At 42.8% G+C, this 24,729-nt stretch overlaps 1 protein-coding gene across 1 annotated transcript in view; it reads right to left on the bottom strand.

Annotated features, from left to right (window-relative positions):
• Window positions 1-15,604, bottom strand: part of lrrc3b (leucine rich repeat containing 3B) — a 57,274-nt gene extending 41,670 nt beyond the window's left edge. Inside the window, exon 1 of the mRNA XM_047383023.1 lies at window positions 15,454-15,604. The gene's annotated coding sequence lies outside the window, so the exon portion shown is untranslated. The remainder of the gene's footprint in view (window positions 1-15,453) is intronic.
• Window positions 15,605-24,729: the final 9,125 nt, after the last annotated feature.

The following is a 24,729-nucleotide window of genomic DNA, read 5'->3' as shown; positions in this document are numbered from 1 at the left end:
AAAGGGGCTACTGCAAACTTGCTGACATTCAAATGAGGCAAGGTCTATTCTCTGTTAAAACAACATCCATGATAATTCAATCTGAAAAGACTCACAAAGAGAGGGATGGCAATTAGAAAAGTGTTAATGATGAGAAATTACATGGTTATTTCTTTGGCGCTCGGACTTGGGAGGAAGACATGAATGCTGAGAATGACATGAGCTAAGATGATCATTTGTAAGGCTTAGATTTAAATATGTCTTCCCCCTGATCCGACACTGGTGGTGGATTGGCGGCCAGGGAGCGAGGAAGCCAGGAGTAGATGTGAAGGAAGATGGTGGAGGTGGGGTGGAGGAGGGATGAGCTCAGCTGACAAGCGAAGATGAACACGGTAGAAGCTCCTTTAAAAGCAAGGCGTCGGAAGGTGATTGGATGGAGAATCAGACGGACAGGATGCTGATTGCAAGGCCGGGAGACGCACAGAAGAGTTATTGGAAGGTGGAATGCTGAAAATGCCATGAAAGAAATGCAGATGAAGATATGAAGTGACGATAAGTGATCTATAATAGAGTTGGAAAATAAATTTGGACGAGAAGGCAGAAAGCAGGAAGGAGAATAAACTTAATCAAATGAAAGCCTAAAAGACAAGGAATGAACGGCCTTCAATTAAAGAAGGGCGAAACAAATAGAAAAGTACTTGTAAAAGATCATAGAAGATCTAGAGGGGGGAAAGATTAGATTCAACTGGTAGATGTTGAAGGGAAGAGTTCTGAAAATAAACGAAGATTGAGTGAATAAATAATGAATAAAGCCAATCACCACCAGAATTGCAGGGAACGTTTACCTGAGAATTGAGAAGACGTTGAGCAGATAGAACATTGTGGAAGTCCGGGCGAACATAAGAAGAGAAGGATGAAGAGGACCAGCGACCTGTAGAGTGGCTGAGGAGAGACCTTGTGTTGCTGCAGTAGTGGCTGCACCTATTCTAAAGGAATGTCCTGAAAATTGATGGTGGGGCATGTCGCATTGAACTAGGATCTGCCTGAAATGTTTGAGGAACCAAGATGAGGTCATGGGGGTTTTCTCTGGAGTGAGGAAAAGAGGCATGTTAGGACGGCCTAGGTTCTGTCTCGAGTGTGAACTTAAACATGGCCAGGAATGGGCAAAAAGGACCATTAAGGCGGGCGATGGAAATGAAGCAGGGACCTTTTCCTTTGGTATGTTTGAGAAACAGTTTGTAATGATCTGGGTAGAATTTCAGATCAGAGAGGGATAAATCCCTGGAAGGACAAAAAAGATTAGAAGGTGACATTTTTTCACTTTGGGCACGAATGACCAAATATGAAGCCGATAGCTCAAAATACCTAGGAGTTCATTAAAGTTCGAGGTGAGTAAAAGTGAAAAATGGCCAAAAATTGGCCTTTGACCCAAATTAGCCGACTTCCTGTGCGTTTTAGGGCATACCCCCAAGATACTTTTTTTCTTGGTTTGAGGAGCTCTACCTGTGTGCCAAATTACAGATCTCTACGACTTACGGTTCGGCCTATCTCACGTTTGGGAGCGTGGCTAAGATGTTTGGCCACGTCCACTGACGACGACATTAAAGAAGTAAAATTTCACTAGGGGGACAATTTTGGGTAAAGTTTGGTGAGTTTTTGAATAGAGGTGGCAGTCTGGGGTGGGTTTGCTTGTTGCCCCCGAGCTCAGCCGTCTCGTGTTGGGGTTTACCCCAGTGGATGAGAGCAGTAGTGCAGAGTACCCAGCCTTCTTGGCGTCCCTGTCAGAGGTGCTGGATAGTGCCCCTCGCGGGGACTCCATTATTCTGCTGGGGGACTTCCACGCCCACTTGGGAAATGACAGTGACACCTGGAGAGGAGTAATTGGAAGGAATGGCTTCCCCGATCTGAATCCAAGTGGTGTTTTGTTATTGGACTTCTGTGCTAGTCACGGGTTGTCTATAATGAACACCATGTTCAAACATAAGGGTGTCCATCAGTGCACTTGGCACCAGGACACCCTAGGCAAGAGGTCAATGATCGACTTTCTTCTTGTATCGTCAGACCTTCAGCCGCATGTTTTGGACACTCGGGTGAAGAGAGGGGCCGAGGTGTCCACTGATCACCACCTGGTGGTGAGTTGGATCCGCTGGAGGAGGAGAAAGCCGGACAGACTTGGTAGACCCAAGCGCATAGTGAGGGTCTGCTGGGAACGTCTGGCAGAGCCGTTGGCCAGGGATGTATTCAACTCCCACCTCCGGGAGAGCTTTGACCAGATTCCGGGGGATGTTGGAGACATAGAGTTCGAGTGGACCATGTTCTCCGCATCTATTGTCGATGCTGCTGCCCGTAACTGCGGTCGTAAGGTCTGTGCTGCCTGTCACGGCAGCAATCCCTGAACCCGGTGGTGGACACCAGCAGTAAGGGACGCTGAAGAAGGAGTCCTATCGGCTGTGGTTGGCTTGTGGGACTCCTGAGGCGACTGACAGGTACCGTGAGGCCAAGCGTGCCTCACGGCCGCGGCAGTGTGGTTTTTGTCCCGGCCGTGGAACACAGGACCAACTCTATACCCTATACAGGGTACTCGAGGGTTCATGGGAGTTTGCCCAACCGGTCCACATGTGTTTTGTGTCCCTCGTGATTCCCTGTGGGGGGGTTCTCCAGGAGTATGGAATCGGGTGCCCTTTATTACGGGCCATCCGGTCCCTGTACAAGCGGAGCAGGAGTTTGGTCCGCATTGCCGGCACTAAGTTGGACCTGTTCCCGGGGCATGCTGGACTCCGGCTGGGCTGCCCTTTGTCACCGGTCCTGTTCATAACTTTTATGGAAAGGATTTCTAGGCGCAGCCAAGGGCCAGAGGGGGTCTGGTTTGGGGACCAGTGGATTTAATCTCTTCTTTTTGCAGATGACGTGGTCCTGCTGGCCCCCCACTAGCCAAGACCTACAGCATGCGCTGGGACGGTTCGCAGCCAAGTGTGAAGCGGCTGGGATGAAGATCAGCCCCTCCAAGTCCGAGGCCATGGTACTCGACCGGAAAAGGGTGGCTTGTCCTCTTCAGGTTGGAGGGTAGTTCCTGCCTCAAGTGGAGGAGTTCAAGTATCTCGGGGTCTTGTTCACGAGTGAGGGAAGAATGGAGCGGGAAATCGACAGACGGATCGGTGCGGCTGCCGCAGTAATGGGGGCACTGTGCCGGTCCTTTGTGGTGAAGAGAGAGTTGAGCCATAAAGCGAAGCTCTCGATTTACCGGTCGGTCTACGTTCCTACCCTCACCTATGGCCATGAACTTTGGGTCATACCGAAAGAACGAGATCCCAGATACAAGCAGCTGAAATGAGCGTCCTCCGTAGTGTGGCTGGAGATTCCCTTTGAGAAAGGGTGAGGAGCTCAGCCATCCGGGAGGGGCTCGGAGTAGAGCCGCTGCTCCTCCACACCGAGAGGAGCCAGTTCAGATGGCTCGGGCATCTATACCGGATGCTTCCTGGATGCCTTCCTCAGGAGGTGCACCAGGCACGTCCCACTGGGAGGAGGACCAGGACACGTTGGAGGGACCATGTCTCTCGGCTGGCCTGTGAACGCCTTGGGCTCCCCCCCGGAGGAGCTGGAGGAGGTGTCTGTGGAGAGGGATGTCTGGGTGTCTCTGCTGCCCCTGCGACCTGGTCCCGGATAAAGCGGAAGACAACAAGTATTGGTGCGAGTACGAGTATGAGTTAAAGTTTATGATAACCTGAGGATAATTACTCAGCTTTTTCTGGTGACCTATGCACACTTACATGTCAGTGATTAAGACAATAGTGTTTTATTTTCTCTTAATAAACAACATAGTTATTTAATTTGAAAGGCTACATAAATGTTTATTTACGTATTTATATTAAATAAAAATACTGTTTGTTTCTCAAGGTCCCATACCAACAGGGGCTGAAAGGCCACTCAGAGAGGAAGAAGCCATTAATCAAAAACAGCATAAAATGCCAGAAAACAGCAAATGCAGTCAGGCACAATTTTTGGAGACACGTTCTGTGGTCTGAGGAAACTAAAACTGAAGTATTTGTTGATAATGACCACCGTAACATTTAGAAGAATAAAGGGGATGTATGCAAGTGTAAAAACTGTGAAAGAGAGAGATGGGAGCATGATGCTGTGGGGGTCTTGCTGTAGGAGGGACTGGATGGCATCATGTTGGAAGAACATTATGTGGAAATATTGAAGCTTAGACCAAAATGTGTCTTCCGCATGGACAGTGGTTCTATGAAAAAAACCAGATTAGTTCCAAATTAAAGTGGCGTGGCAGTGGCACAAGGGTAAAGCAGGTGTCCCATGTGCAGAGGCTACTGTCTTCGACCCAGGGATCATGGGTTCAAGTCTCGGCCCGTTGACCTTGGCTGCATGTCTTCCCCTCTCTCTCCATCCCGTTTCCTGTCTGCCATCTTACAAAATAAATGCCACTGGTGCCACAAAATAAAAAAGGTGGTTCAAGGACAACAAAATTAATGTTTTGAAGTGGCCATCACTAATCCCTGATCTCAGTCCGAGAGAAAATGTGTGGGTAGAGATAAAAAGGTGTGTGTGAGCAAGAAGGCCTGCAAACCTGACCCAGGTACACTAAAATAGACACAGCCGCAACACACACACAACTGTTTAAAGTATAGATATGATAGAAAATGCAGGTTTTAGCTGTTTTTTTTCCATTTTCCTCAATAGAATGACACCAAAAGTACCAGTAAAATTTCTAAGATCTATTTTTCTTGTCATTAGGAAAATATAACATTAAAGAAAATGTATCCATTCCTTTTTTTGCTAAATGTTTTATGTTTTTCTTTACTTAAAACCCAAAATTGTAAATAAAATTGTGATACTTTAACAATGAAAACAAATTTGCTATGGTAGATATTTATCAAAAGTTGTCTTATAAGGTCATACAATGTTTGCGGATCTAAATGAGTTTTATTTAGCTGGACTGAGGGCAAAAATGTCTCTTTGGATTGTAAAGGTTGCAGACCCCTGGTTTAGATAATGGATGGACACTTAAATATGAATAAAGAAAAAATCTTTTTTGGTATTTAATATTAATAGTTTTGTACCTGACCTAAAACAGGAAAGGTTTTGTCCAGTTTAATCTCTGACAGTGAGAAAAAAATGGTTATATGTCTTTAATACAATGTATGTAAACATCTGGTTTCAACTCTGACCACCTCACGTCACAGCATTCATTCGGTGAGTTTGTGTTTTCTAAAATCTAAATAAAATGGTTGAAAAACTGATGGTTAGCTCGAACCAGCTGGCTGCCTCACAACCTCAATATCCCACTGAGCTGATCTTATCAGCAATTACTTCAAACTATAAATCACAATTTACGCAACATATAGAGGGACCATATGGCCATGCTTGAAATAAATTGTGAACACCAGCTGGACTTGTACACAACACCCAACACATCCCTGCTACTAAACTCTGCTTGGGAAATCTAAAGAAATCTGTGCTTTTACCTCCTGCCTCAAAATTGCTTTCAGTCATAATATTTGCGTTTCTTCTGATAGAGGATGAGCTGGCAATCATGCATTATTATCTTTCTGTTGAGAAGCAGTTGCTGTCCTGTGTGCCGTTGTATTTTCTCTCCCTGTCAGCCTGGATTACAGAGTAGGACTGTCTCATCTGATGCACTATGACCTCGACAACCTTGCAGTGCAAGTCATAAAAGTGATCGCATAAAAAATTAGGTATATTTCACATGTTCCTGTGTCCAGTGAGTGAATCCAGAGACAAAAAAATCTTGTTTATTATTCAATAAGAATTCTTATTTCTCATTTTAGAGTTAGAGGAGCCCTATGTAAAAAAAAAAAAAAAGTAATTATCCCCTAAACCCAATAATGGCTTGTACAACTCTTAGTGACAACTGCATTGCGTGAAAGTAAGATAAACTGAATGTTTTAAACAACCCTATTAGTCAAAGAAAACTCATAAATTGATCATTTCTTTTTGGCATCTATAGAATATTTCAGGTAACTATTTGGCTTAAAATGGATTGACAACATAACTTCCATGATGCAGGCTTAAAAATGGTTCGATATAATTGTAATGATTTTATATTGTGGCATGGTGTAAAAACAATCATCTCATCTTGAACGTGAATAAAACAAAGGAGATGATTGTAGATTTTATGAGAAACAGGAATAGGTCAGACACTATTTCCATCATGGGAGAAGAGGTGGAGGTGGTGGAGTATAAATACCAGCAATGTGATCTCTTCTGCCATCATCTGCTGGGGTAGCAGCATCAGAGCCAGGGACTTACAAAAGCTCAACAAGCTGATAAAGAAGGCTGGCTCTGTTCTGGGGACTCCTCTGGAACCTCTGGAGATCATTGTGCAAAGAAGGATTCATTATAAAATGAGGAACATTAGAGAATCCTGAGCATCATCTTCATCAGACTGTCCTACAACAACACAGAGTCTTCAGTCAGAGGCTTCTTCAGATCTGCTGTAAGACGGAGCGCTACAGGAGATCCTTCCTGCCCACAGCCATCAGCATCTACAACGGCTCTTTGAAGAAACCTACATAATATGAGCTACAACAACATTTAATTTCCCTTTGAGATTAATAAAGTATTTTTGAATTGAATTTGAATTGCTATAATAGACTAAACTTATCTGCCTAAGGGAAAATGTCTGGACATTCTAGTCTAATGGTTAAAGATCTGTGAATACCTGAAGTGGGAGAAAAGTGTCAAAAATTAGAAAATTGCTTTTCTTTAAAGTAAAAAAAAAGCAAAAAATTGTTGCGGCCACATTCTTGGCATAAAGCCCAAAAATAGAATTAGTTCCTGTGGTATTCCTGGAAAGGATCTCAAGGTGTAGTCATGTAGACAAAGCTGTGTTATATAGAAACCTCAGGGTCTTGTCCTCAGTGAATATAGATGATTTCCTGTGAATGTCTTCCATCCATAACGTTCAGCTTGCACTGAGGCAGTTCAAAGCTGAGTGTGACGTGGCCATAATGAGAGTCAGCTCCTCAAAGTCTGAGGTCATAGTTTCAGGCAAAAGAAAAGTGCTCAGCATGTAGCTCAATGTTAAAGTCAAAGTTCAGTACGTTTCCAGTACGGTTGAATTAAAAGAAACAAACAAGATGTATTTTTTTCACTTTATACAACAGTGTACAAAGAGTTTTGATATGTAATCAATCCAGTTGATATGTTGTACTTGAATGCACCATATAAGCGCACATCTCATCAGACGGACTCCCCTCAACACAGGTGTGTGGTCAGTTGGTTGCTGCTTTAAAGACTCCTATTATATTTCAGGCTGGTTGAATACTACAGGAAGCCGGAATTTGGCTTTAGCTTACTTTCCCCCGGACCAGTGATGTTCACATGGTTTCAGCTGGGTAATTAAGTCCAGAGTAGAGTGAGTTACAGTGCCTTGTGAAAGTATTCGGCCCCCTTGAACTTTTCAACCTTTTGCCACAGTTCAGGCTTCAAACATAAAGATATCAAATAAAATGTTTTTTTGAAGAATAGACAACAAGTGGGACACAATCGTGAAGTGGAATGAAATTTATTGGATGTCAAACTTGTTTAACAAATAAAAAACTGAAAAGTGGGGCGTGCAATATTATTCGGCCCTCTTGCGTTAATACTTTGTAGCGCCACCCTTTGCTGCAATTACAGCTGCAAGTCTCTTGGGGTTTGTCTCTATCGGTTTTTCACATCAAGAGACTGAAATTCTTGCCCATTCTTCCTTGCAAAACAGCTCGAGCTCAGTGAGGTTGGATGGAGAGCATTCGTGAACAGCAGTCTTCAGCTCTTTCCACAGATTCTCGATTGGATTTAGGTCTGGACTTTGACTAGGCCATTCCAACACCTGGATACGTTTATTTGTGAACCATTCCATTGTAGATTTGGCTTTATGTTTTGGATCATTGTCTTGTTGGAAGATAAATCTCCGTCCCAGTCTCAGGTCTCTTGCAGACTCCAACAGGTTTTCTTCCAGAATGGTCCTGTATTTGGCCCCATCCATCTTTCCATCAATTTTGACCATCTTCTCTGTCCCTGCTGATGAAAAGCAGGCCCAAACCATGATGCTGCCACCACCATGTTTGACAGTGGGGATGGTGTTTTCAGGGTGATGAGATGTGTTGCTTTTACGCCAAACATATCGTTTTGCATTGTGGCCAAACAGTTGGATTTTGGTTTCATCTGACCAGAGTACCTTCTTCCACATGTTTGGTGTGTCTCCCAGGTGGCTTGTGGCAAACCTTAAACAATACTTTTTATGGATATCTTTGAGAAATGGCTTTCTTCTTGCCACTCTTCCATAAAGGCCAGATTTGTGCAGTGTACGACTGATTGTTGTCCTATGGACAGACTCTCCCACCTCAGCTGTAGATCTCTGCAGTTCATCCAGAGTGATCATGGACCTCTTGGCTGCATCTCTGATCAGTCTTCTCCTTGTTCGAGATGAAAGTTTAGAGGGACGGCCGGGTCTTGGTAGATTTGCAGTGGTCTGATACTCCTTCCATTTCAATATGATTGCTTGCACAGTGCTCCTTGGGATGTTTAAAGCTTGGGAAATCTTTTTGTATCCAAATCCGGCTTTAAACTTCTCCACAACAATCTCGGACCTGCCTGGTGTGTTCCTTGGTCTTCATGATGCTCTCTGCGCTTTGAACAGAACCCTGAGACTATCACAGAGCAGGTGCATTTATACGGAGACTTGATCACACACAGGTGGATTCTTTTTATCATCATCAGTCATTTGGGACAACATTGGATCATTCAGAGATCCTCACTGAACTTCTGGAGTGAGTTTGCTGCAATGAAAGTAAAGGGGCTGAATAATATTGCACGCCCCACTTTTTACCTTTTTATTTGTTAAAAAAGTTTGACACATCCAATAAATTTCATTCAACTTCATGATTGTGTCCCACTTGTTGTTGATTCTAAACAAGGCACTGTATGTACATAGCTGGTAAATAATGTTGACATAAAGCTTTGGTTTGGTCTACTTTTCTCCATCCCCATTGTAGCTGAATGAGAAACCATCATGTTTTCAAACTGCAGACATTAGTGATAGCTGGAAGATCTTCAAAAATCCTGACCTGCTGATTCCGATTTTGCCCGATACCAATTTTTTTTAATAACTGACACTGTCAGATGTTATAAGGTCACAATACACCTTCAAATTTCCATTAAAAGGACAGGACGAAACAAGAGCAAGAGACAAACAAGCAGAGTAGGCAGTTTATTAAACTCCATATTGTCGGGGTGCGACATTTTGGACTTTGTTTGTGGCTTTGTGTTTGTTTACCTTTTTCTTAGATGTTTCTATTTTGGTTTTTGTATCATGTTTGTTTAGTTCTCTTGCTCCCTTTACCGCCTCCTAGTGTTTTGTTGTTTCTTTCCCCTCGCTCCTAGTCTTCTTTAGAGGTTGCTTTTCTATTATTTATTATGATTTTCTTATGATTAGGATTATTATTATATTTGTTGTTATTCTAGTCCTCTTGTCTTCCTTGTATTCTCTAGTTTAATTTCTCATTTAGTATCTTTCTGTTTATTTATGGTTTGGTATTTGTTCACTTTGCACTCTTCTTGTTTACTAGTTTATGTTCTCTGTTCGTCCTCGTCTTGGTTCCCTTTCTGTGTTTTATTCTATTCTGTGTTAGTTCCTTTATTCTGTTCTTTCTAGCTTAGTTCCTTATGTTTAGTTTCTTTAGTTCTAGTTCTCCCTCCTGTTAGGTCATCTTTAGTTATTGTTTACATCTTAGTTTGTATTTATTTTAGTCTTATCTTCCTCTGCTTCATTCCTTGTTTGGTTCAGTCAGTTTTTAGTTTTGTTTACATTTGTACTTAGGGTTTCTTTATGGTTTCTTTGGATAGATCTTAGATTATGTTGTTCTTTTGTTCCCTCTAGTTTCTCTGTTTACTTTAGTTAATCATTATTCTAGGTTCTTATGTTTCTTGGGTTCTTTATCGTTGTCCTTAGCTTCCTTTAGTTCTGGTTCCCTGACTCTTGTTTATGCAGTGCTTACTTATAGTTTTGTTTTCATAGTAAGTTCCTTTTAGGTTATGTCTTAGTCCAGTTCCTCTTATGTCCCCTTTGTTTTCTAGTTAGGTCTCCTTAGCAACTATCCATACTCCCTCAGTTCTCTGCAGCCTGGTTCACACCTGTTTTCTATTCCCCTCTGATTTCCTGCCTCTGTGTCTCATTGGTTCATACCTCACTTCCCTCTGCTTATAAGCTCTCTAGTTCTCTTTGTTCTTCGCTGGTTCCTTCCGTCTTGTCACCCTCGTTCTTGTCCGTTCCGTCCACTATTATGCCTATGCCTAAGTTTTGTGCTACATTAATGCAGTGACTTCATGTACGTTTTGGCTCAGCTCCTGTTTACCCCTGCAGTGATTATTGCTACGTTTTTGCTATGTTTTTGGAAACCTTTAGAATGTGGACTATGCAACGTTTTGCTACGTTTTGAGAAGAAGCCTTTGAATAAAAACTTTAGACCTTTACAACATGCTTCTACCCAGCTCTTGTCTGCGCTTTGGTCCACCAGAAAACTCAACCATGACAAATATAAACAAAACAGGTTGGTTATCAGCTGATCAAAACCCCAAAAGCAGAACTAAAAGTGACAAAAGGGTGTAGTAGTGAGGAGCCCCACTGCTCTTGCGCTTCAAAGATTTGTTTAGGCATCTTTGATGCTGATGTTTTCATTAGTGTGGTGGGAATGTTGTCCATGTGGGGTCCAATTCAGATGGGTGATGTGAACTGCAGCACTATTCTGTTGAAAGACCCAGTGATCATCCACAGACAGGTGCTCTCAATCTAGAGAGATGCTTTCTACAATGTCTCCATGTAGACAGCCACACTTCAACAGCCCTGTACAACCTGAAGGTCCAGTGTTTGATTGAAGAAAAAATCTTCCAGATCATGATGGTGCCCTCTCCAGTCTGCTGGAAAGAAAACATCTCCAGTGGGATCTCTTTGTCATGCCAGTAACGTTAGAAACCATTAGTGTCATCCAGATAAAACTGTTTCTTGTCAAAGAATAAAACTTTCTTCTAACTTTCTAACTGTCTGATATTTCATGCTTGGATGAACGGTCCGAACGGGCAAATTGGTAGCATGGAAGGAAACATAGCCTTTGAAAACATCATTTTGTTTTTCAGTCCCTTCTATCGCAGATGCCACTTTATGGTTTCAGTCAGCATCAGCAAGAGCCTTAATTTCTGTCAAGGATCTATCTGTGTCTTCATGGTAAATCCACCAGGTCATCCAGCTCACCACAGATGAAATTGTTTTGGGTCTAGCACCTGGCTTTTTTGTTTTACAGTATAACCATCAAGAGATGTGAATAACTGTTGAGGGTGTATGGATATATTTAAGCTATGTGAATTAGAAAAAATCCAATAAAATCTAACTTGTGCACCTATTTCTTGTGTTGAAAAATCCCAGCAGTTGTTCTTGCCTTCATTCCAAAAAAAAGTATAAATGCATCTTTAAAAGATTATTTTAAAATTCATGCAAATGATGACTGTATTTGAACTTCTGACTGACAGTAAGGGACAAATACTTAAGTATTTTCTTTTTTTTTTCCGTGTCTTCTCCAGCAGAGTAGCTCTCAAAATTGTTGTCTGAGTGCCAAGAAGAAGCCCAACAGATTTACTCTCACAAGTGGAGCATTATGACTAACGCTGCACTGCTCCAGTTGATATATATCAAAAAAGAAAACTGTATTGGAAACTGCTTTGGGATCATTTCAATTGCAATGGACACGGAGACAGAAACTAAAAGGGAAAAAAAACAAGGAAGAGAGAGAGGTTGGGCAAAAAGGAAAAAGGGAGAGAACGAGAGAAGAACAAAGGAGAGAAATAAGGATGAAGAGATTACAAGATACTAGAAGACTGTTTCTACACCTATAGAAACATATCAAAAAGTGCATAGTCCTAATGAATGCAAGATGTAGTTAGTGGTAACTGTTGCGCAATATAGAACATCTGTGTATCTGTTAACACCTGAATCAAAGAGAAAAGCAGAGGAGAGCACCAGGGAGCTGCAGCAATAAGCCCCGCCGGCAGCCGTCTAAGCCGAGCACATCCGGCCATGGACCCAGAGACCCGAGACCCCGGGGCACATCAACCCCCAAGCAGAGGCACAACAGAGCCAGGAGGCCCAGGCAAGCGGCCACCAGGAGTAAGCCGGCACACACCAAAGCACCCAGCCCTGGACACTGAAAACCACCAATACACCAGCAGGCAGAGACACCAGGCACTGGCAAGGAGTGTGGTGGGGAGGAAAGAGGTCCCACATTTATATCATCTTAAAACAGCTCCAACATAAAATATGCCCGATATAATGTTAGGGAAACTTATCTTAAGAAAACCCTTTAACACATCATTACTTTAAACTGTTATTTACTCAGCAGTCTATGGTTGAATAGAAAACCAACTTGTCTCAGTCTGTAACATTGATCTTCCCATTTAAAGGATATACTGCTAAAAGGAAAACTACATCTAGAGTCACTATCTAACTGAACATGCAATGGTGGCAAACAATCTAGATCTTTATTCAACAGAAAACTAATCTGATCTGTCAGCTGCTGTATGAGAAGTAACCTGACTGAATAAGTTTTTCTGCGAAAGAGCTGATGCCTGAAAGTTTTTAAGAGTTCAAAGTTCAACACAGAGCTAATTGTGATGATTTTCTCTCTGATTCCACATTTTTGTTCAGTCAGTGAATGCACCAAACATAAAGGTTACCAGGTCGTGCTAACCACAACACTCTTAGGTGAGTAAGCTATTACTGAGGGAAGAAGACTGTAAGTTAACTCTTTTCAGTATTGGTGAGGTGTTTACTCAGAGATGTAAAAAGTTACTGAAAAGAAAACAATTTTTCATGACACATTGAGGTATGACACTGCAGGAGAGTAAGAGAGCGCAAGACTTTCAGCAAATAACATGAAGCCTGAACGGAGTACAGCAAAGTTGCTCCATTTTATTCTTTTGAGCTTTCAATCTTTGTCTGTCACGGATCATACTGGATTTGGAGTAGCAGCCTTTTGGAAATCTCGGGGGTTGTTTAACTGCACTGAGCTAGAAACAGTTCAAAATTTCATCTTCAACTTTCTCCAATTTTCTCTAATTTTCTCCTTGTTTTAAAGCAATCGTAACACCTTGCTTAACAGTAAATGCTCCATCACACATGTCACATGTAAATTTTACTGACTGTTCATGGCAGGAAGGCTAGAAAATAGCCACAACATTTTTCCATCATACAATTTCTACACTTTAAAGTCATTTGAATTAAATGCCAAAAAGGTTCTGGAGTTACCAGAGTATAGAGTGGAGCTGCTCCCCACTCCCCCTCCATCTTATTTCTCTTGTTTGCAAGAAAGAAGACATGCTTCTTGGGTAGTCATTGTGTGGAAACGAACCATTACTTTAGTAGTTAATGCTTTTTTTGGAGGTAAAGTTGGAATGCTAACAGTGTAGAGCAAAAATGTTTTTTAACTAGAGTGTAGGTTAGTAAACTGAGTCAATATTCTAGCTACAAATTATTTTTCAATGTTACCTCTATCAAGAGCAGAATGGCAAGAATTGATAACCCTCAGTATAATAAGCACAAGTAGTAAGCATGTTTATTTATATGCTCTACTAAATTCAGTGGGAGTTTATTCCATGTTTTGCTTTAGTTTTCCATCACTGCTGACATCTGATAAAAATGGATTTAAATTTGACCTATTGTTTTAGATCCTGCTCACTTTAAATTTATCTCACTGTGAATTTATTTCTTCAAATAACTTTAGCTGGAAAAAAACAAGGTCTAATTCTTTGTAATGAATGAATGACACGACAATCAACTTCATCAGCGGTGTTCTAAATAACAACAATAAACGGATCTCATAAAGCACATTATTAAATCTGTAATAATCACCATAATATTTTAGCAGACAGAATGTTTTTGTGTTATCACAATGAATCTGTGGTATTTTTACTCCAGGTTATCATACTGTGGGAATCTCACATCAACCCATGCCTATATTAAAGCTTTACATGAATCAGATACAAGATTATAATCAGTGCATATGCAGTAATTGCATTTTAAATTTGACTTGGAATGGAAAACATGTATTTCTTTTACAGATTTCTTTAACAGTTTTAGGGGCCTTTTTTTTTATTGATTTTTACAACGCTAGTTTCAAATGTTTTCCATCAGTATTTTCTATCTCCTGAAAAATATGTCCTCCTTTTGAACAGGAGCGGTGAGCTATTTCCCCCACTGTTTCATAGAATTTATGTTTTTAGGCTACATAAACTGTCATCTAAGCAAACGTAAAGGGATTTCCAGCACTGAGATGCAGCCTCGCATAAATCATAACGTATAAATTTGGTAATTCTGTTTGCACACATGAATGAGAAGCGGCGGCGGAGGTAGTTAGTGGTTTACATCATTCGTCAACAGTGAGGTCCCCGCCTTGTGACTGTGATAGTCTCAATGACATGTCCTGGTCCAAATGAAGATGTAATTCTCTACTCAGCAGGAATCACCTGAAGCACGAAGAGGTAACATTCCTGGAACATCCAGCTACACTCTTACACGGACACAGCTGCTATAATGCCTCTAACTGCCGCATGCGTTTGATGCATTGGCCGCTCCTGCAAAACCAAGGACAGCATGATGAGGATCTGAAAAAGGCTATTAGCTGGGGCAATATACATATCTCCTGTGATAATAATAATATTCACCTGCCAGCCACGACATTCCTATTCACCCAGCCTAGAATAGTATGAACTGTGGCTTCCGAGGGTGACAAATAACGTCACACAGCCCTTCATTTAAAAAATGACTAATTTATTAAAATCATCTCTAAAGCCAGACACGTCTAACTATAACTTGCATTTAAAATTCGGCTTACTTTTTGGAAAATGTTTATTTTAATTCGTCGTAAGAAAACACAAACAAGAACAGCTTCTTTAAATAACGTGCACATTTGTGGATGGTTCATATCGGAGGCTACCGCCCTTCAAGGTGCGCTTTGCTGAATAAGGATCGCCAAGAAACTGCGGCTAAAGCATGGGTGAAGTTAAAATTATGCAAAAGCAATTAATTTTTTCTGACTTTAATGAGCGCCGAATGCATGTGCTTTTATGGCTGTTTTTGTATAATTAGTAAAGAAGAATCAAAATGCTGCATTAATAAGATCGTAGCCAGATAAATGCTAAATTCTATTTTTTAAATGGAGTCTGGTCCGCTATTCCCCATTAAAAACATCACGCATCAGAGACGAATTGGCAACTCAAATCAAAGCCTTGAGTTGCCCACCTGAAAAATTTGCTAAATGCAAAATACTAAGTTGCCCATACATAGGCAGCAGATTTAAAAATCATGCAATGTTATTAGATCATTATTAGGGCTGCAGAAGCATGTCACAGACGACAGAGAACAGCAAAGCAGAGACAGACAGAAGCAACAGGCGACATAAGACTGCTCACCTGCTGACAGTCTCTAACAGCTGAGGTAAAAAAGGTTTTCTTCACATGAATGTGTTCAGATAGCGTTGCTAGCAACCTTATTTTTCAGGTGTTCTCCACCTCCTGATGAAGTAGCACGGTGCATTCGCATCTTAGTCCATACCTCTCACTATAAAACACCGCATCGGCGTGAATGGCAAGACAGGGAGGGGTTTGTTCATGAAGACAACCCCACTTCCAGGCTGAGCTTTCAGCAGAAGCTGCTGTCGCGACGGAACACCAAGGTGTTCTTACAGTTAAATCAGTTCTTTCAAAAAAACAGTGTCTTAAATGACTGATGAAGTTAAAGCACTAATATTTCACAGTAAAGGTAGACTCAATCAGCAGTGGCGGGTTTCGCATCATTGCCGCCTTTGGCTGCTCTTCTTTTTGCACCCTTGTATTAAGAGGTAAATCTCAGTAAATTAAAAATATTAAAACGTTGTTTCATTCATAAATTTCAAAAAGTAAGCATACATTTATATTACACACAGTGAGATGTTTATTTCTAATTTTAATTATTCTGGCTTACAGTCATTGAAAACTTACAGAGAAATAAAAAGTAGTTTAATACCTTTTTAGTGCAGAAATAAGGACCTACTGAACAGTATGTCAATGACAGGAGAAGTTAAAGCACTAAAGTACACTATCTGCACTCAAATGTCTGTGGATAGGTGGGGAGAGTAGTTGTCTTGCAATCCGAAAGTTGTGGGTTTGATTACATCTTCCTTCTGCTACATGTCGATGTGCCCCTGGGCAAGACACTTGCACAGATGGGTATCTGTCTATGAATGTGACTGGGTAAATGCGGCTCTAGTGTAAAATGGTTTGAGTGGTCAGTATGACTGGAAAAGTGCGATATAAGTTCAAGTTCTGTCATAATGTTAACTGCCGATCTGACCCACATGCAGAAAACAACCAGAGACAGATGAGATTAGTGAATGTTTATTTAAACAAATGATCCTGGGAATGGGAAACAAGACTGGAACCGTCTGGCTGCGGGAGAAGAGCAGAGTTACAAACTGGACCTCAGAAAACGCACCAGAACTGATTGTGCGGCTTACATGCCATGAACAGAGACACCAAATCAACTAATATACTGGGGAAAGACAAAGGCAGGTAATCAAGGGAACTGAGAACAGGTGCGACAAGGAGGCAGGGGAGCAGAAGGAACAGGTGAAACATAAACAATAAAGAGAAACCAAGACCTAAGCAGAACAATAGACTAAGATAAAATAACCAAAACATAAGAAATCTAGAATAACCGAGAGGTAAAGGAAACAGAGGAACTGGGAGAAACAGAAAACAGACTAGAAAAACAAGAAGTGTGCAAGGTGAAAAAGAATACCAAACCATAAATAAACACAGAGATACTAAAAGAGGAGCTAACGAATCCAGGAGAACAAAGAACCCTAATACAGAGACTAATCAATAATAGAACCATACAAAGTAATAAGGAAACAACCATAAGGAAACTTAATGAGTAAACACTAGGAGGCGGAAGAGGGAGAAAAGAAAACATGATACAAAAACCAAAATAGAAACATCTAAGCAAAAGGGAAACAAACACAAAGCCACAAACAAAGTCCAAAAATGTCACTCCTTGACACCAAGGCCAGCTTGATGGCCAGTAGTTCGCGGTCTCCCATCTCGTATTTCCGTTCAACAAACATCAGGCGACGGGAGAAAAAGGCGCACGGATGAAGTCGTCCGTCCTGGCCAGAAAGATGGGAGAGGACTGCTCCCACCCCGGTGTCCGAGGCATCCACCTCCAGGGTAAACTGCTTTGAGGGATCAGGGTGGATCAGAACCGGGGCCTGAGAGAACCTCTCCTTCTGGCGGGTGAAAGCGGCCTCGGCGTCAGCGTTCCAGCTGAATGGCACCTTGATGGAAGTCAGCGCTGTAAGGGTTGCTGCTACTTGGTTGTATTTCCGGATGAACCTCCGGTAGAAGTTTGTGAATCCCAAGAACTGTTGAAGCTTCTTGCGTGAATCTGGAACTGGCCACTCTAACACTGCTCTCACCTTCTCGGGATCAGCGCAAACCTGTCCACCCTCCAAAATAAATCCCAGGAAGCTGACGGTGGACTGGTGGAAGGCGCACTTCTCCACCTTGACGAACAGTCTGTTTTCCAGGAGGCGCTGAAGGACTAGCCGGACATGGCGGCGGTGCTCCTCGAGGTCTCTAGAATAGATTAAAATATACAAAAACATTCAGGAAGTCTGTTAGCACATCATTGACCAGGGCCTGAAACACCGCTGGTGCATTGCACAGTCCAAAAGGCATGACTAGATACTCAAAGTGGCCGAGGGGGGTCTTAAACGTCGTCTTCCACTCATCCCCCTGGCGGATCCTGACGAGGCGTTTCTGAGGTCCAGCTTAGAAAACACAGTAAACGGGCTCGAAAGTGGAGGCTAGGAGCGGCAAAGGGTACTTGTTCTTAACAGTGATAGCGTTAAGACCCCTGTAATCTATACAGGGGCGTAAAGTGCCATCCTTCTTACCAACAAAGAAAAAACCCGCAGCAAGTGGTGAGGATGATGGGTGGATTATACCAGTTGCTAGGGACTCTGCTATATAGTTTTCCATAACCCGTCTTTCAGGACCAGAGATCTTATACAGACGGCTAGAAGGCAGGGGAGCGCCAGGAAGAAGATCTATTGCGCAATCATAGGGCCGGTGGAGGGGCAATGACAGGGCACGTGATTTATTGAACACTGGTCTGAGGTCATGATACTCGGGAGGGACTCCGGCCAAGTTCGTAGTCTCCTCCTCGTTACAAATAACAGGAGCAGAACTGGGGCAGACGGCATATTGTAAACACGACTGCAGGCAGCTCTCAGACCAGGCCTCCACCCTGCGTTCAGGTCAATTAATATGGGGGTTATGGAGCCGCAACCAGGAAAACCCGAGAACCAACGAGCTTTGAGCTAAAGGGAAGACTGAAAAAGAAATTCTCTCCCTATGATTACCTGAGACCACTAACTCCAGAGGCAGAGTGCGATGAGTTATCTGATGTAATGACAGCCCATCTAAAGCTAGAACCTGGCGTCGATGAGAGAGAGGCTCAGTCTCAATACCCTCTTCTTCTACAAGTTTCTGATCTATTAAGTTTAATTCACAACCCGAGTCAACTAACGCAGGAAGTGACGTGGAACTAATGTTTCTACACAACACTGCAGGCAGAGTAAATCTAGGGGCTTCTAGGCTAACAGGCTGGTCCGTCGGCCGCCCCTTTAAGACCGATGGACTCCCTCTTTTGGCCAAATGGGGCAAGAAGAATTGAAATGATCTGAGGCTCCACAATAAAGGCACTGGTCACCTACAAGCGCCGCCTCTGCTCAACCGGGCGAGAGTCTAGCCCTTCCCGCCTGCATGGGCTCGGGCTCGGAGGGAGCACTCAGCTGTGGCTGCCGACCAGGTGACACAGAGCGAGCCGCTAGCGGGGGTCTACCGGCAGCTCTTTCAAAGCGGGCTCGCCTTCTCTCTCTGAGACGGGAATCAAGGCGGACTGCTAGGTCAATATAATCATCTAATTCTTTAGGCTCCTCCACTAGGGCTAACTCGTCTTTTAATGCCCCGTCCAAAGACTGAAAAAATGCTGCCTTTAATGCGCTGGTGGTCCAGCCAGAAGCTGCAGCTAAAGTGCGGAAATCTATAGAAAACTCAGTCACTGAGCGATTACGCTGTTTTAATGTCCAGAACCTGCGAGCAAGACTGGTCTGATCAAAACCTAACTCAAATGTTCTTCTAAACTCTGACTCACAGTCTGCATATGATATCTGGAAACTGTTTGTGGAAGAAAACCTCGCCTCTGCCCACTGGAGTGCCCTCCCAGTTAATAAACCCAGAATATGAGATCTTTCCCTCATCATGAGGAAAAGAATGGGGTGACCTCTTAAAAACTAAAGAGCACTGAAGCAAAAAACCGCAACAACCTCCCACCTCCCCCGAATATCTTTCGGGATTGGGGGAGGTTACCTTGCGGAAGTGCTGGTGTTGCTGAGGTCTCTGGTGCTGAGGTGGTCTGGTTACAAGCCTGCTGGAGGAGCGAAGCCAGCTGCTCTACCTGCTGACTAGTCTGCTGCTGCTGATCCAGAATCTCCCGGAGGGTAGAATCATGTGAACGGATCTGCTGGCTGTGCTCGACTAGGGTCCTCTGGAAGTTCTCCGTGGGGTTCGGAGAGCCTGAGCGTTCTGTCATAATCTTATGTGCCGACCTGACCCACATGCAGAGAACAACCAGAGACAGATGAGATTAGTGAATGTTTATTTAAACAAATGATCCTGGGAATGGGAAACAAGACTGGAACTGTCTGGCTGCAGCAGAAGAGCAGAGTTACAAACTGGACCTCGGAAAACACACCAGAACTGATTGTGCAGCTTACAGGTAAGCGCAGGGAAACCCGTTGGGGGGAATCAGAATCAGAATCAGCTTTATTGCCAAGTTCGTGCATACAAACAAGGAATTTGATTCCGGTACACTTTGCTCTTTTGTTCTGTTTTTGCATTACAGAATATACAAATTTACAATTTACAATGTACAATATACACTTATCTAATAAAAGGTGCATTTGCAACATCTGTATGCTGTTGTTTTGTACTCTATTAAATGTTCATCAGAGAAACAGCCTGGGGGAAAAAACTGTCTCTGTGGCGGCTGGTTTTAGTGAACAGTGCTCTGTAGCGACGGCCTGAAGGTAAAACTCTAAACAGTTTATGTGCAGGGTGTGTGGGGTCTGCAGAGATTTTAGCAGCTCTTTTACTGACCCTAGACCTGTATAAGTCCTGGATGGAGGGAAGGTCAGCCCTGATGATTCTCTCTGCAGTCCTGATTATTTGTTGCAGTCTGGACCTGTCCTGTTTTGTGGATGAGCCAAATACTGAGATGGATGAAGACAGGACAGACTGAATGATGGCCATGTAGAAGATCACCAGCAGCTCCTGTGGAAGGTTGAACTTCTTGAGTTGACTCAGGAAGTACAGTCTCTGCTGGGCCTTCTTTCAAACAGTGTCTATGTGTGAAGACCATCTCAGGTCCTCGGAGATGGTGGTTCCTAAGAACCTGAAGTGGTCCACGGCCGATACAGTGTTGTTGAGGATGGTGAGGGGGGTGTATGGCGGTGGTGTTCTCCGAAAGTCCACCACCATTTCCACAGTCTTGAGTGGGTTCAGTTCAAGGTAGTTCTGACCGCACCAGTGTACCAGCCGATCCACCTGCTGTCTGTATGCAGACTCATCACCGTCCTGGATCAGTCCAATGACAGTGGTGTCATCTGCAAACTTAAGGAGTTTCACGGACGAGTCCGATGAGGTGCAGTCATTTGTGTACAGGGAGAAGAGGAGTGGGGATAGAACACACCCCTGTGGGACACCAGTACTTATTGATCTGGATTGGGAGAAGATGCTCCCCAGTCTCACCTGCTGCTGTCGGTCCGTCAGGAAGCTGTTGATCCACTGACAGGTGGAGGCTGGGACGTTGAGCTGGGTGAGCTTCTGGTGGAGGATGTCTGGTATGATGGTGTTGAAGGCCGAACTGAAGTCTACAAACAGGATCCTGGCGTACGTCCCTGGGTGGTCGAGGTGTTGCAGGATGAAGTGTAGACCTAAGTTAACAGCATCATCTGCCGACCTGTTTGTTCGGTGAGCAAACTGCAGGGGGTCCAGCAGGGGGCCTGTGATGTCTTTCAGGTGTTTCAATACCAGCCGCTCAAACGCTCAAAGGATTTCATGATCACAGACGTCAGGGCTACAGGCCTGTAGTCATTTAATCCTACGATGGTGGGTTTCTTGGGCACCGGGATGATGCTGGATCGTTTGAGGCAGGAGGGGACCTCACATTTCTCCAGGGATTTGTTGAAGATCCGTGTGAAGATCGGAACGAGTTGATTTGCACAGGCTTTCAGGCATGATGGGGAGACGTTATCAGGTCCTCCAGCTTTCTTTGTTTTCATGCGTTGAAAGAGCCTGTTCACATCTTCCTCCGAGATCTTTATTGCAGGCAGAGGATCTGAAGGTAGGGGGTTGGTTGCTTTATGGGAGGAATTTGTTCCTGAATGGGATGTGTAGGGGATGATTTGAAGTGTGAATGGCTTCTTGTCATGTCTGCAGTAGAAGCCATTCAGACGGTTGGCCAGGAGACGACTCTGTTCACAATGGGGAAAATCCTATGTATTACATGTAAACAGCATTAAAATGTCACTTATATTAATTTTTAATGGGAACAGTGTTGTTGGTTACCCTTTTCTGCCAGTGTGTCAAAGTCCAGTGTCAATTTGGTTGTGGCAGATCTGAGGTGTCAGTTGGGTTCTGTGGGGTGCTTTGTTGATGTTTGTCACACTACAAATCCGCTCAGACACGTAGGTAGAGCCAAACAACACCAGCATCCTCTTTGTCATCTTCTGTTTGTTTGGAAATGTGACCTCACTTAATGAAACATAAAACCTACCCAATTTAAGCGAGCTAAACTTGTCCTTCAAGACAGGGTCACACCGAAGATCAATCAGTTACAACTGCAACTCCTACAGTGCTGTTTTGGGATCTTCTGAGAAGGGACATGACACCAGCTGAAGTGACGTCTCAATTTTTTCAAAATCAGATAACCGACAGCAGAATTCTTCATGCAGACTGTCTAGTGATTTCATGTATTTTTTTCACGTCAAGGGGCCTCTTTCAGCTTTGAAGGCTGTCACATTTGTGTACATTTTATGCACACACTTAGTTTGAACATTTAGTTCATTCATGTGTGCCTGTATGTCCACAAAGCTAAATCACACAGCCAATCTGTCACTCAGCTCAGGAAAATCTTGTGAAACTCCAAAGATGAGATTTAAGCTACCAAACTCATTGAAACTACATACCCCAAACTTAACCGGACATGAGAGTGGTAAAGTAAGTCCTTGTGATCTGCATCTGTTTCTTCAAGAAATATAACAAACTGACAATGCTGAAGACCCCTCACTCTTATAACATTAACAGGTTTTACAACTGGCTTCACTTCATGGTCGAGCTGCAATATACTTACATACCGCTTCCTGCTGGATTATGCAGTATACGAAAACTACATCCTGCTCGGGATTCTCCTCTTTCACCCTGTACTAGATTCTTTTCAGCAGCCGAATGTTTTGTCCAGTGAAGTTTTAGCAATCTATGCACGCTGACGTTGGCAAATGTACTCCAAGGTAGCTTGAACCTCTTAATGACTCCTGACAGTTTGTCAATTAAGTATCCCCTTGTTTTGTTCTTTAGGGATTCCATGGCTATTAACTCAGTTGTCTTAAAATTGTCCTTAATCTGGTGTCATTTTCCAGTATCGATGAATATAATTGAAATGATTCAGGTTTATTGTTTAGCTTGCTAGCTAAGTCATCATTAGTTAGCTCAACATGGCGATTCACTGTCCTGCTAAACAGGATGGTAACTTCATCCATTAATCAATCAAAGTTTATTTGTATAGCACTTTACAACAATCCAATTGGTGCTTAAAGAACGTTACATGTTTAAAGTGTGTCCTAAAGCTTGTCCAACAAAAACGTCTTGCTGAGCCTGTGAATTGGCTGCCAACCTCTAAGCAGTGCCTGTCTATTGTTGGATTGACTAATTGCTAGCATAATCAGCACGTTTAGTGGAAAAGTAACAGCTGATGTTGTATTCTTTGAAAACTGCAACTGTTTCTTGGCAAATAAGACACACAGGCTTTGATCGAACTTCTGTGACAAAATATTTAGTTCTTTCCTTGTTAAACACTTGGCACTTCAAGTATCCCTGAATTTAGCTGGTGACTAATAGATGTCAGATGACTGAGAATCTGCACAGGCATCTGGCTGACTAATATAAACATTCATCCGTGCCACCAGGTGGGAGTTACTAGCATGACAGAAGAAAAGAAGTAGACAACAGATAATGGCGCACTTTAGGATTTCAGTGGTGTGTAAATAAAAGAAGAAATGGCATGGAGGAGAGATTGCGGTGAGGAGATGCGCAACAGTAGTTTCAACTACGATTTGGACAATTCTGTACCAATATTCATGGGGCAGGATTAGGAAGTCCAAACAGCTGTATATGGTTTAGGGGCCATGGTTCTTCCACACCTGCTCTAAGGTCATTGCTAATGCTCTTCCTTCCTGGCACTGTGTCAATACACACAAGTAAACTTTAAAGCAGCAAACTACTTTTATAGAGGTGTTCATGTTACAGAAGAACAGGTACTGAAGTGCATTAGATTAACAGCACCTGACTGCTACTTTCCTCTCATAAATCACTTGGAAACAGCAAATGTGTATGTAATTACAATGACAATAAAGAGACTCTGATTCAGTGTTTAACTTGTCTTTATCTCAACAGTCCTATTGGTATCTGTTACATAACCTGCCTGACTTCCAAATGTACATTTTTATTGCCTCTTATTGAAAAAAATAGTTCAGTTTATTTTAACTATTAAAAAAATACCACTAACATATACACATTTAGTTTTCTGGCCAGTTGCAGTTTAACCGTTTCAGAAGGGGAACAAAATCATGAGTGGTAAATGCCCATCTGCGATCCGTGCAATTCGATTCTGTTTCAGCGTGTTCTATCACAATTCATTTATTATAGGTGCATCTGCAAAAGCATCATTAGCACAAGATGAGCTGATATTCCAAAGTGAGAGGACCAAATCCTGTTTCAGTTGCACATCCTTTGGAGTTCTTCAACTGATGTTGAGAGGGAGAAAAAAAGCAACTCATTTACAAAGGACCTGTCTTCACCAAGAGGTCAGCATTCCTGCAGCTTGGTGATAATTATACAGTGTGCTGTGCGTATTATATAAAGTGGGGGGCAGGAGGGGAGACAAGTCATTTAAAAGCTGGTGAGGCTTTCATGTGCAAGATACACAGCTCATAATATTCACCTAATTTGAGATAAACAGCGCCTTGCTGAAGTATTCATACTCCTTGGAATTTTCCACAGTTCATGTCATATTATTCACATTGCAACCAGAAACTTCAATGAGACTATCTGTGATAGAATAGACATGTCGACCTGAATGCCCACATGCAACATCCGAACCATGATTGCATCGAGCCCATGAGATAATTTCTTATAACTGATGGCCCACCAGTATTCTATTTAAACTAAACAATCTACACTTAGTAAACTAGTACAGTTATTCATGGCTAAAGGGGTGCACAAGCGACTAGGATTAAATCGGCCTATGCTCCACAGTGCACATTTTTACCAAGTCAAAGTCAAGTCTTAAATCTTTCACCCCAATTCACA

The sequence above is a fragment of the Girardinichthys multiradiatus genome, chromosome 13, assembly GCF_021462225.1.
Source record: "Girardinichthys multiradiatus isolate DD_20200921_A chromosome 13, DD_fGirMul_XY1, whole genome shotgun sequence".
Lineage (NCBI taxonomy): Eukaryota > Metazoa > Chordata > Actinopteri > Cyprinodontiformes > Goodeidae > Girardinichthys > Girardinichthys multiradiatus.
Note: the sequence above shows the minus strand (reverse complement) of the source record. Positions and strands in the feature narration are given on the sequence as shown.